Here is a 12862-nt window from a genome sequence, read left to right on the forward strand (position 1 = left end):
CCGCTGCAGTTCTCGCGCAGGCGGGATACACTCGATGTCGGATCGGAAACTATCGAGAGATATACGCGTCGCGCTCCAGGAAAATTCTCAGACGGCGACACGGCCTTCGGAACGCGGCCGCCGCTTCGGCTAACGCAATTGCTTTATTCGATTACAACCGGACACGAAAGAACGAAGAGAAAGGCGAGACGTTTCATTAATGCAAATTACTCGAACGCGGCTCTTTTATCGAGTTAAATGAATTAATCGTGATTTGGCGAAAGCGAATTGGCGGCGCTAAAACTTGTATATGCCCTAATAAAACGCCCTTTTTTTTTCATAAAAAGTATTATACTAAAGATTTACCACTTTACTGCATGTTGATAATAACTATATACATCGCGACTATTCCTATTTGTTAAAATTTTTTATAATATTAAATTGAGTAAAAAAAAAGTAAAATAACAACATGCCTCATGCATATATAATTATTTCAACGTATAATTATTTCAATGTTTCGTGGTACGTAATACGTCGTTATTTAATACCCTATAAATGTACTTACATAATTTTTGAGTCGTTCAATATAATTTGCGAGATGAATGTTACGCAATGATGAGATGATCTAACCGATAAGGCATAATAAATATTCGACAAGTCATTACACCCGTGGTTGCAAATGCAATTTTATCAGATGCAATAAATTTAATACCACAAAAAAAAAATATTATGTATATTCATATATATCAGTGTTATGTAATTATGGCTGCCGTTTTCGATTTCTCGTAGGTGTATTTTAACTATTCTATCACATAATCCGTCGTACGGTCGTGTAATTTAACATTAGGGTCAAATTATTGTTCGCGGTGTATTGAGTTTTGATTCCGCGGATTTGCCAAATAATTGCGCAAATTAATCCGCGGTGAACGAAGGTCTCGAAGTCGAGAGTCCGCAGGCTCTCCTGTGCTCCAACTAGGTATCTGGGATCTATGATCTTCGGCACGGAGTGTCCGTGAAACCGAGATGATATGTGGCGGTGAATCAGATAGAACGAAGGAATTGTGTCGAACAATGACTTATAGAGCTGCGGCTCCGCAGATTCGGCGAACCCAACGAGAATCGGGAATCCATGAAGATGTTCGTGGTATCTTCGATTCGAAATAGATGATTTCGGACGGTCCGAGCGTACGGGCGAATCAAGAATTTATCTTGTCTGTTGAGAGAGAGAGAGAAAGAGAGATAGATTCTCGGCAAGACAGGGGCTCGGTTACGCCGCGGTAACGTCGCACGTCGAATGAAATATCGTCGACAGGAAATTTACGTCATCTAAATGCAGCCGGTCCAATAATAAATGTTAACGCGGTAGCACAGCGAGAAAATTGGGGCCCGCATTGCAGCGTGTTCAAACATTTATTTTGCGTCCCGGGGCGACAAAGCGACCGCCTATCGCGCGGACGTTTGTCGATTCTTTGAAATTCCTTCGTGCCTCGATATCGGGGCTGATCTGCTTTCCAGCTGATCGACAGGGCCGACACTGAAGCACGCGACGAATTCCGGATATCGAGATCGGCGATCTTCCCTGCGCAAATTCTTCCTCCGCGTTACTCCGGGAATCCCGCCGGTCGAAATCGCAAGGAATCGAAATTGTTCTGACGAAGAGACGTTCGAGCTGTGATTGATGGGCCCGCCGAATCCTCCCGCGATTTCCGGATTCGTCCGCTGCATTAGGCGCCATTTGTTACGGGTTATACGGGAGAGATAAATCTTTTATCGGAAACCAATTAGAGTATAATTAGTGCGTTGGCGAGCGGAACGTTTTCGATATTGTTAAAAAGAGCAACGTTAATATCAACTTAATAATTCAACTAACATAAAAATTATTGCCGATAGTCAAAAAAATTGTAGTCTTAGGTAAATTACTTTTACACGTCTCAGATGCGGATAGCTTACACCAATAAAAAGCCCGATCAATGAATTAATAAAATCGCATCCTTCTGCATTAATTTATGCAAGTAAATCCATCTTTATAGTCAAACTCGCAATATTCCGCCGCAGCGTTACGATTGGATCAAATTGCCGAATCGTTTCGCCTTTATGATTGCCTTTACTGTCCAGCCGTTACGTGTCGTGACTGCGAAAGGAGGCGAGCCTGAAACAGCAATCCCGCGGGACAGAACCGCTCGTAAATGCGAGATCGCTTATAAACGCGATAGTCAATCGCGCGATCGTTAACTGGTTTATCGCGATCGATTTCACGTCCGTCGATTCGCGATTTTAGGTCCGAGATTGAGGCAAGTCGCCGAGAGCGGCGGAACAACTTGCATAATTCGTAGTTCCAGGCATCGTAACGAACCCCCCGGACGGCGATAGAGGCGGCATTATCATTACGGTATCGGGCACAAAGGCCTCGTGTTACGCGTGTAATTAAGTTCGGCGTGGAGACAGGCGGACGTATGACGGCGCGAGTTTTCCGAAAGGGCGCCGCGACGTAAGAATGCCGCGTAAAAGACGTTACGGAGAAACGTTTTCTCTTTTTTTTTTTTTTTCTCTCTTCTCCTCTCCCCCCATTTTTTTGCTCTCTTTTCGTTACACTTTGCACGTAGCTCTCACGTTGAGCAAACGCGAAGCAGTACGAGATACGCTTGTAATAGAGTACATCGTTACGGTACGTATCGTTCATTTTTCAAAGTGTCTCTTTAAAGTTCTCCGATTTACGTGCACCATGAAAATAGTTCGTCTCTCCCTCGACTTTTATCGACCGAGTCACACCAGCTCCGCATATATTTTCTCGGTCCTCGCGAGTGTCGTCTGTAATTTGTCGCATTTCATCGCTTTTCAGGTCAGGTCGGATCCGATGCGTGTGTTCCCCGCTGTATTTTAATTTCATTTCTTAATTTAAAATAAACTTTTTGTTTCTAAAGCTCTTAATTTATATGCGACTGGTCTCGACGTACACAATTTACATTCGTTAAACAAACACTTTGAGATAGAGAGATGCATTAAAAAAAAAAAAAAAAAAAAGAGACGAAAATTGTAGGCAATTTTTCGTCGCACTCGCGGGGTGCAATACAGTATCACTAACTTGAATAAAATTTGTTTTTCTTATGCGAGTGTAGCGATCGTATTTTGCGTGCAGTTTATGAAAAACACTACTTTATACGTCACAAATTAGTAGACGCGCAAAATGTCTCGTCCACCGCTCCGCAATTTGCAAAAGATTAAAATCATTACGGACAAACGCGGCCGGCGCGCGGATTTATCTGGAATTAAAATCAGCGTATATTCCTTCGCACGGATCCGCAAAAGCAAGTGCGATCCATCAGCGTGATCGCAATTAGTGCCTGGATGCGACGTCCTGACGACCCGAATAAACACGACGTCGGGAAGCGTGTTTGCAGTTATAGATGAGCGCGCTAGAATGCAATGCAAATAGGACGACTCCTCGATCGCCGACGTAGTTATGATCGCGGACGAAAGATATTAGAGAGGAGCGTTTTTCGAATCGTTGGATTTTTTTTTTTCTCCGTAATAATGGATAAAGGGATTTTTTAATGCACATATCGATTTTACGAAACGCCAGTTTCGTAGATTGTTATCGACGATTAAAATAAAAAAAAAATATATATATATTAATATGATTGCTTTGCTTATAAATTATATACACTCCCGACTAAATCGGGAATTATCGAAACCATCGGTGATAATCAGACGCAATTAGAGGAAATGTAATTCCGGTGAATTTACCTCGAGCTGTTTGAGAAACGCGTTATGGCAACGCGCTGTGTAAAATGACGACATCGTCGGAGTCGTAATTGGGGTTCAAGAGATATGCTCCAACCGGTTGGATAAATGCAACGACACGAATCGCTCACTCGTAAATATGAACGACGGCAAATTCGAATGTCCCTCGGAATAATTCGCTACGATTTCGCCTGGGTAAACTTTAAAAAGAATTTCCGCATATTCCTTGACCAATTCAGTTCTTATATATATATAAAAAAAAAAAAAACTGCGCTAAAGAGAAACAAGAGAAAAAAGTAAATTGACAAGCTAAATAAAAAAGTTGTATTTAATGGAGTTACAGTATGATGTATAGAATATCGAGTTTGCGGGGAATAAACCGAGTAAAAATCAGTCACGGTTTTATGGATAATCCGTTTGTATTATTTATCGTATGTAAGTATGATGCGATTCAACAGCTGGCGATCCATCACTGTGTTCAATGAATGTCCGAATGATGTATCGCTAAAGTGCGAGGGATAAGTTAACGAACTGTTCGTCGTTCTTATCGCGAATAACTTTATCCCTTTACATCAACAGTTTCACATTGACTAAATTACATTTCCTTGTACGCGTATCAATCCCTTTTCCAACTTGCTTATTTAATAATAATAACCAGTTAATTTCAATTACTTTTCGTAAACATTCTCGGATTGAGAGGCTTTAAATAAACTTACAACGCAACTTATAATCCGTGTTGTTCAATTTTTCTTTAATTAGAACGATATGCGCATTTATAAATCAGTTTTTTCACTTAATTATCTTAAAGTGCTTTGGAAATATCGTAAAGCTAAACAGTTAATTTCTTAAATACGCTTACGTTCGTCGGTTTCGCGCTAGGAATAGGCTTCGCTTTGTTACGTGCATTTGTGCAATAAAATTCTTGCAGCTTTCAACTGCAAATTTTCGCGGCTAGAACAAAGGACCGTGCATTATTTCGCGATAAACCACGGTTGTTTGTCGTTACGTCTAAATGCACGCGGGGGAATCTAAAATTTTAATGAAGACTTCAAAATTTGCGGCGGCGCTTTGCCGACCGGATATGAGATTTAATATTCATGAAATGTATACTACTTCCTGCCCGTTACTTGTGAGAAAATAAATCTGCCTCCGCAAAGTCTCTTCTCTCCCTCTCTCTCGCTCTCTCTTTCGCCACTACGTTTTATGCCTACGTTACTTTCTTCCTCTGTACTGTCAATAATTTAAATTTGGTCTACGAGTAGCGACAATCTCGTTTATCTATTTGCACTCACTTTGATCCATAAGAAGCATTACATTCGCCGCGCTTCCGCATTAGACTTACTCATACATGTCATGTTCAATACATGTCACGTGCACGTCTGCCATATCCAATATTAGCTGCCTGCCGAGTGTCTGAAAAGTACTATCTGTTCGTTTCGACAAACTCTCTATCGTTATATTTTCGCTCCCGCTTGATGTATCGATTAATTTTGACAAAATATTTGTTTTCCATCTTCAACGATATTATCACTTTATAATATTTTGTTACGTCTCATTTTTATTTTTAAATATTATTCATGAAAATTCCCAATCAAATCTGACGATAAATGGCAATTCTACCCGCGAGAATATCAAGTAAATTTTTTTTTTTTTTCAAAAATTGTTTTACTGCCGCACGACACATGCGGCTAGCAGGTAAAAATGCGGAATACACGCACTGCGAAACATATACTTGTTTAAACACCATTGTGAACGTATAAAAAGCCATTAGCGTGGAAAAATCGAACGTTCACCGCAAGCTCGCGCACTCACACATCACGTCCGCGTGCGTGAGCCCATTTACACACGAAGTTCTCATTTTTCAATCACAAAATACAAAAGTGACGTTATTCTCGTGTAATTTTGCAAAAAGAAAAAAAAAAGGAAGCATTATTTTTGAAGCACAATGCGCCGCTACACTTGTCATTTTGCCCACGCTTACGCTCATCCTTAATATAATAAAAGCGCGTTGCAATTTTTTATGTTATTATATTGCGTAATTAATTACATACGTGTCGTTCTCGAGACATTCAACATTGCTCGTGAATTTCCCGAAGTAGTTTTCCGTTTTATTCCCTTGCTACTTCAGCATGTATAATCACACTGACTGTGATTAATTATTTTTCCCGCATTCCTTGGGCACACGTTATGTTATAGAAAGTTCCTTTCACTATATTTTGCCCGACGCCTTTTCGTTGTTCGCTTATAATAAAAGTGTTACATATTTTTTATTTTAGTCAAATTAATCTTAAGTAATAGTGACACGTTGAATTAACGTCTGACACGATGGTAAAAAGATCATAATATAACATTAATGAAACAACCGCTGTTCATGTTACATATTAATTTTACCTTTAAAAAATGCTACGTCAAATATTTCTTATTAAAAAAAAAAAAAAAAAACATTTTTATTATAATTCTGTATAAATTTATTTAAACTTATTTTGGTGGAAAAAGTCGTCAGGTTCGGATAATGCATCTATGTTGAGAATGAAATAAAATTAAACTCGCGATTGTCGATTGAGTTAACGACGACAGGTTATCTTATCATAGTTAGATACAGTTAAGGGTACATCCAACTGCGCAGCTGGGTACACGTGTTAGGAATTGTTGGCGTTTCTGTACGTGTCTACCGTCGATCGCGAGTATTTTACCTCGAGCAGCTTGAGGAAATCTTACCACGCAAATATTTCTGTCAGGATACGCCTACTGATTAATTACGTTAGCTAGTTGAGTTATATTTACGAACCAGGAAAGACGTGATCGCGCAATTTGCAATTTAAATTATTTTACGCGACACCTAGATGACTTCGTCGATGCTCGAGGTTATCTCACGTAAATCTCACGGTCGTATTAAAATTAATTGATACGAGTGAGAAATACTTTAATTACAGTTATTTGCATCTTTACGTCAATATTAATTTTTAAAAGAAAACGCGCGGGGCTAACTGATGAAAGTGAATTAGGTAGAGCGGATTAAAGCCAACAGACAAATTAATTATTTTTATAAACAATTGCGGGTGCGGGTACATGTTAAACCGTGAGGACGACAAAATACTGCTAGCCACCTCGTATGAGTATTTGCACAAAGAAGTGTAACTGTTTGCGCACAAAACTGTTAAGCGAATCTCACAGGTGAGAAGTTGCCATCATCCGAGGGGTAATTAAACGGTCGAATAACCACCGCGTTTGCATACGGTAATCCATGTGGGATAATGATTTTCGCTAATTAGCCTTGAAATCCCCGGTGTAACAGCGCCCTGGGTATTTTCTACCACGTATTTACCTAAGCTTTTACTCGTGGATTACGTTACGATTATCCGCGATGATTATGCAATATTCTAATAAGTACACAAATCTGCTCTTGCCGAGAACGGTGCCACCGAGAACTTGCCGATCAATACTCGGCCTCGTGTTGAAACAGTAATTCACATTTTTTGGCGAATTTTTATGCAATATATACAAATATTAATATGCCGACGATCCAATGTAAGCTTTGTCAACGCGAAAGTCTATAAAGCGCCCAGCGAAACAAAGAATATTTTTATCCTGCAATCGGTTTACTTGCAGAAATACGCAATGCGGGGGTTTAAGTAACTTCTGCAAATTTCTAAGCTCACCGACGAGATACGAGACGCCGGAAAATTTCTTATTCCGATTGGCGAAACTTTTGAAGCGACGTATTGCAGTCACGTATCGAAATGACTTTCGAAGAGCGCGGCGGGAACAGCTTGACATTGTTCGTTACAAAGAACTCTCGCTCGCGTATGACTTATTCAGCGTTCGCGATACAATCGTGCGAGCGGTATCACGAATACCCGCGCACACGGCTCGTAAATCCGTGGTGCACAGAGTTGAAACGAATCGCGTTCGAAATCGGAAATGCATTTGACCGGCCGGTCACGCGGCCGGGTTATCGTCGTTGAAGCGTCACGAAAACACGGGATTTTCCGGTGCAGCGGCCAAATAAATATAAATATTTCGCGAATACTCAGTGCATCACTCAAATCGACACTCTTTCCTTCTTTTTCCATTTCGAAAACTAGATAATACCGCTTTGAAGTGTCAATTGAAAATACTATCAATCGAAGGCTCTTCTGCTAACGATTTATGTCACTGTTAAACCGTGCATTCTGCGAAACTGTTTCGTTTATAAATATTCTGGGGATTCCGAAAACGAATTGCAAGAACAGACGATCGCGAGATGCACAAATAAAAAAGGATTTCACTAATTTTTCTCCGAGCCGTATGGAGCGTAGATATCATAAACGTAAATGCGTGCTTCCATTCTATCGGTTCCATTTAATGTTGTCACATTCTGTTACCCTGCACGTCGGTATCGACAGGTCAATGATTTCACGATATTCATTCCAGATGTAAGTGAACGAATTTATATATTGTTGTTTTCTAGAGTAGCTTTGTAAAGAATTTATTACTATTTTATTAAACGAGGTATTGCATTCAAAATGGGAAAAATGCAAATGCAAAATGGGAAAAATGTACTCTATATCGTTAACTTCTAAGACCCAATTTTTGCCGGTAACGAGCACTGAAGCTCGCGAAATCGCCGCTTTAAACTTGGAAAATTGTATATTGAAGCAAACAATGCAGATGAAATTGAGGGCAGTTTACTTTTAAAATTATATTAAAATGTGATTGCACGGTCCTTCCGTCGATCGTAAGATCATTTAATATTGAATTTATTAATCATCGATATCTATAATAACGTATTAAAATAAAAAATGTAATATATTAAAATCAAATGCGTCGCGAAGAAATTGTTTTAACGCAAAACTTTCTAAGGAAAGAAATCGTTTCGGTAATAGACTGTCACATTACATGCATATGCACGTGCTGCAGCTTATTATTCAACAGAATAACGGTATTCGCGGGTCTTGGCAGGTTGGTTTGTCACGCTACCTCGACGTAAGCAATATAACTATCACATACGATACCTTAAACTTTGATCGTTAATTTCTCTTGGCTTGCTCACGACTCTCGTTCTCGACTATAATAGCGCGTTTTGATCTAACGGTGCAGTGCACACGTTTCCTTTCAACCGACGGACTCTTACCTGAAACACAAAGAAATTATGGTTATGCTCTGCGAGCGAATTGAGTTATTCGCGGTGTATGATTCACAATTCCCCCAGTCTAGTAGATGAAAGTGGATTATTGTTCTTGCGAAGTGTGCCAACGGAGCAAATTGCTCGGCGAGAAAGAGAAGCTATAAATCTGTTGCGAAGCATAATATACCGCGCGTTACTGTCAATGCTACAACTTATTGAAGCAACGTTCTCACACGGTTAGCTATCACTCTTGAACTTGATCGAAGGAGAACCGGTTAATGAAAGGGAACGCGATGGTCAATTGGCATAGCTGGTCACGCGGAGTAGCGCGAAGGTCGTTTTATCGTCGGCAAGATGGACAATGAGGAGGTAGGGAGATAATTGATTCGATAAAGCTTGCTATGTTGCGGCCGCGGAGCGAATCACGCGGAATCTGCAGATTGTTAAATCTACTGTGTCGCGGTTATGCGGATTACGATTACTGCAAACATTATAACCGACGCTTGTAACAGGAACCGAGTCGTTTGAACGTCGAGCGTAGAGACGAGGCGATCAATTTGAAATTTAGCACCCAGTAATTTAGAGGAACGCATACGCGTTAGATTAAATTTTCCGTCCGCTTACATTTCCATATATGCATATAAATGCTTGTTTAAATTGATGCCGAACGACTGCTTTTGATTAAATAAAACAAAAAGGGGGGCATAAAGGATTATTATCCACTTATTTTTTTGGAATTTTTTTAACTGTATTAGGCTTCTAAAATTGCACTGCTCTGGAAAGTAACAATAAACCCGAAGAACATCGATATCGAGAATGTAAAGTAAAGCCGGTAGTCGTTTGCATGAGAAATGCATTAAGGTCATTGCGCCTGTGAAATACTCGTAACCGCGTTACATACTGAAAAATGCGCCACTACGTAATCTCGCATTGTTCAGAGGCGTAGGCATTTCCTAACACCTAACTGCTATCATGAGAACGATTTTAGTAATTAAAGACATGGACGTACAGGAAACTATGATATTTGAGAGAAAAAGAAAGTAAAGAATTTTGTCATTTTTTAATATTTAACTTATGTAAGCATAAAGAAAAAAAAATCTTAAATACAAGAAATGAACAAATTTATTTTCTTTAATTTGTATAATACAATTTTTGTTACATTTCAATATAATTATTGCATCTGTTATTTTTAAATAGTGAAAGTTTTCACAAATCTCATAAAACATATATTTTACTTTAAAACGCCTTCCTTTTATTACGTGTTAAGTTCCATTAACGATAAGAATTCGTAAACAACGCTAAGGATGCGTATTCCGACTGCAATGTCGATAAACGTCGCTGGCAGGCTTGCTCGCACAAAACGAAAAGGTGAAAAAAAGGGACGTCTGTCGTAATTTCCACGCTCCTGCGGCAGAACTCTCTTAATTGCCGGCGCATCCGTACTCGGACGTTTATTTTAAATTTCCGCCGCAATGAACTCGGGATGGAAAAAAAAAGAATGGAAGGAAAAAGAAGGGAAGATGGCACAATGGCGGATTTCCCGAGCACACGACCTCTGCGCAGTGTGTTGCAAAGCATGCAAAGCATGAATAAGGAACAAAAATGCGCTCTCTTTTTCTCTGTCTCTCTTTCTCTTTTATTTGGTAACGTTCCAGTAAAATACGCCTCTTCGTATAAAGCATTGAGAATAAAATAAAAAATAAATTTTTAATTTACTTGTACATATTTGTACGCGCGAAAGCGTCGAGACAACGTTCATTCGCTATTACAATCCCAATGAATACAACTATTACAGTACGCTGTACGTGCAATATAAAGAAAATACAAAATAAATCTGCGTAATTGCGTGCGGAATTAATATAACCATCCACTGCGTGGCGAGTCATTCGTAGTCTATATACAGCAGTAATTAATTAAAAAAATAGTTGAACAACTTTTTCAAGAGCTGATACAAATTTTAATATAAAGCAACGGATTATCTCCGGCGTTCAAGCAGCTCAGGGTACGCAGGAGACGCGCTGTTTTACGTAGCGTAGATTCGGACTCAGTAGCTGTGGGCGCGGGTAGCGCGGGGAGAGAGGACGGTACGGGCTAAAGATAACCAGCCGGCTGGTATTGCGAAGGTTCGGGACTCGGCGGCTATGGGCGCGGGTAGCGCGGGGAGAGGAAACGGTGCGCGCTAGCGGCGGCTGGCCCGTTCCCCTTCCATTCCGTCTTCGGCGCTCGAGCTGCTAACGCGCACGAAACTTCTCCCGGAGCACGTGGCGCGCGGTGTGCACGTGCAAGCGCTGGAATGTGTGACCGGCCGCCCGGCACCAAAACACGAGCACGGTAAGCTGTTAGTAATACGCGGCGAATAACACGTATAATAGAATATAAAGGTTAAATGTACTTTGGTCTTCGCGATCGATTATCTATACGCATTGTGCTAATCAGATAAGTGTTTTATTGTTTCAGATGGAGATCCAGAGGAGGACAGATTAAACGAAGGAGGATAACTCAACCAGGATAACCAGGCGGATAACTCAAGCATCCTGAGAGGAGGAGGAGGCCTAGGATAGGCGTCCTGCACCAGCGGAGCAACTCTTGGGTAAAGATCACTTTTTTTTGTATAAGAAAATTAATCGTTTAATCGTTTGGCTATTAAATAACTTTATTTATTATTATTTATTTAATAAACGAAGTAGAGACGCGTATATATTATATATATATTTATTTTTATTTTTTTTTTATTATGAAAATTAATTGCAGCATATCTATAATTGAATTATGTATTTATCTGTTACAGATCACCACTAACTCCGCTGGCAAGTAAGTCACAATTGTTTCTTACTATCAGTGGTATAAGAAATCGCTGATAGTACGCGTAAAAATAAAAAAAGAATTCGTTTAAATCGAAAGATTAGGAAAACCGCGTAAATCCGGCATTCCGCGTAAATCGGGTATTTCGCGACAACCGCGTGCTTCGCGTAAAACAGCTTGTAGAGTAGAAATATTAGAAATATTAGTAGTAGTGTAGTTTTATTTTTATTTCATTGTGTAATATTTTGTACTAACGTAGTTTCTTACAGCTTGTCGTCGATCGAATAAAATGAACCACGGTCGGGGTTCATCGCGAATATCGCAAAAGTAATCGGGCGTCGAAAATTATTATCTAAACTTAATTTTAACGGGAGTGCCCCAGTATCGCGCAAATAATTTTAATTATTAATCCGCGCGCGTATTCGCGAGTGACCTGTAGATGTTGTGACCTGTGGATCTGAGTACTGAGAGGAGGACCAGGTCTAGGAAAGACATCGGGCATCGGCGGAGCAACGTTTGGGTAATTATCTTTTTTTTCTTAATTAAATATTAAAATAACAATTTTTTTTCTTTTTTTTTAATTAGTAATTATTATTTATTGCATATTTTTCATTGTTGTTTTTTCTTGTTTGTTGCAGAATACCATCGTACCATGGCATCATCGTTGCTGAACTCCGCCCGCGTCGCATCAAATGTGAGTTACATGTTTTTTTTATTAAGGCAACGAATTTACAAGAAAATACTTTTACATTTATTATATTTATTGAATTGTTGTAATTAATAAAACAGTGGAATTTATAAATTCGCTGCCTTCAGTAGTAGAAGTAGCGTAGTTTGAAACGTAGTTTAATCTGCAAGTGAGACTTTCTCAGCCACTTGCGGCACGAGATTCGTCTCTTTCAGCCACTTGCGGCAGCCGACATTTTCGTTAATTTTACAATCCGATCCGAAATAAAAAATATCGTTTCGTAATTCGTATAAATAAATGCCAATTAGGAAAAATAAATTTCATAAAAAATAAAACGTAAAACAAAGCCGTTTTACCGTAAGAAGGAGGGAAATGATCGAATCTTTGAAAGCAGCGCGGAAACTTGACGATATGAACGGGTGGGCTAGATATTGTAACCGCAAGCTTTCACTTGCGGTTCAATGCACTTTCCAATTTACGTTTGAATCACGCTGATCGCTTGAAATTATCGTCGTGATACAATGATCCCGGCGGGGAAGAAATTT

The 12862-nt window shown here is 39.6% G+C and overlaps 1 protein-coding gene and 1 long non-coding RNA gene across 3 annotated transcripts in view; one reads left to right on the top strand and one right to left on the bottom strand.

Moving 5' to 3' along the window:
- The window catches only part of LOC139106626 (uncharacterized), a 110969-nt gene extending 99257 nt beyond the window's left edge, over window positions 1-11712 (top strand). Inside the window, exons 3-4 of the long non-coding RNA XR_011546404.1 lie at window positions 11285-11417; window positions 11616-11712. This is a non-coding gene — a long non-coding RNA (uncharacterized lncRNA). The remainder of the gene's footprint in view (window positions 1-11284; window positions 11418-11615) is intronic.
- Window positions 1-12862, bottom strand: part of LOC139106620 (furin-like protease 1) — a 162097-nt gene that overhangs the window by 97270 nt on the left and 51965 nt on the right. The window lies entirely within an intron of this gene.

Source organism: Cardiocondyla obscurior, linkage group LG11 (assembly GCF_019399895.1).
Source record: "Cardiocondyla obscurior isolate alpha-2009 linkage group LG11, Cobs3.1, whole genome shotgun sequence".
NCBI classification, from domain to species: Eukaryota; Metazoa; Arthropoda; class Insecta; order Hymenoptera; family Formicidae; genus Cardiocondyla; species Cardiocondyla obscurior.